This window comes from Echinops telfairi, unplaced genomic scaffold, assembly GCF_000313985.2.
Source record: "Echinops telfairi isolate 266 unplaced genomic scaffold, ASM31398v2 ScPeMD7_22;HRSCAF=79, whole genome shotgun sequence".
Classification (NCBI taxonomy): Eukaryota; Metazoa; Chordata; class Mammalia; order Afrosoricida; family Tenrecidae; genus Echinops; species Echinops telfairi.
In genome coordinates this window covers 14,891,492-14,892,586 of record NW_022103919.1, presented here as the reverse complement: position 1 = coordinate 14,892,586, position 1,095 = coordinate 14,891,492, and the positions used below count along the sequence as shown (strand labels likewise).

The window sequence follows — 1,095 nt, the reverse complement described above, 5'->3', positions numbered from 1 at the left end:
TTTCATTGTTGCTACACTGCACCCGACTGGCTCATCTCCTCCCCCTGACCCCTGTGTAAGGGGATGTCTACAGATGGGTTTTGGGAGGGAGGAACTCTTTATGGGAGTAGAAAGCCCTGTCTTTCTTCTGAGGAGTGGTTAGTGGTTTCAAACTGCTGATCTTTCGGTTGTCTGCCCAACGAGTAACCACTTCATCAGCAGGACTTCATAGTCGATACTAAAGGAGGAGAATTTTAGAGAGTTTCTTTCTTGAGTGGCAATTAAGTGTGCTCTTAACAGATGATATGGCTGTTAATTATAGACGATTCAATCTTAAATTTATTTCAAACCACAGCAACCTTGAGAAATAAAAATTGGACTATGATATAAAAGCGGTTGCTACTGAGTTGATTCTGACCCAGGACAGCCCATGCGTGTCATAGTAGAACTGACTCGCTGAGACCCTACAGAGTCTTCGAGGGCAGGCTTTCTGGAGTAGGTCTCCAGGCCATTCTTTGGAGATATGTCTGGGGGACTCAAGCTTGTAGACTTTTTTAGCAGCCAAGTAGTCATCTGCATTAACCAAGAACTCCTAGGCTGTAATATAACTAAAGTATGTACTTTATGCCCGTCAGTACTTAGTATGCTTATTAGCATCTACAGAGACAGTGAGCGAACACTTGTAATTGAGGACACTTGTGCACCCTAAAAGCACTTTTAGAAATAGGATGTGGAACATTCTGTTTGTCTTAGTTCTTCATATGGACTTAGTTTATGTGTTTGTTGAGTGAAGGAAACTTTCCATTTATCTACACATACACATATATAAATGTGTTGGATGTTTCTGACCCGCGGAAGCAAGTAAGCTTCTTTCAAGTAGATGTAACTTCCCCTTCGGCTTTCACAGGTTCTATCATCTCTTTGCCCAGGACAAATGTACTTTCACAACTAGGTAAAGGCTTTGCAGGTAGCTGGAGCAGTCTATTAAGCAGGTGATTCTCCAAAAGCCAAACTCACTGCCAATGTGTTGGGGTAGCCTCGTAGCCACCCTTGAGGATAGGGTAGAATGCTTGAGACTTAACTCTTTTTTTAATTTTTATTTTTTGAACTCTTTTT

The 1,095-nt window shown here is 41.8% G+C and overlaps 1 protein-coding gene across 1 annotated transcript in view; it reads left to right on the top strand.

Moving 5' to 3' along the window:
* The window catches only part of TRPM6 (transient receptor potential cation channel subfamily M member 6), a 103,729-nt gene that overhangs the window by 22,025 nt on the left and 80,609 nt on the right, over positions 1-1,095 (top strand). The gene's annotated exons all lie outside the window — the stretch shown is intronic.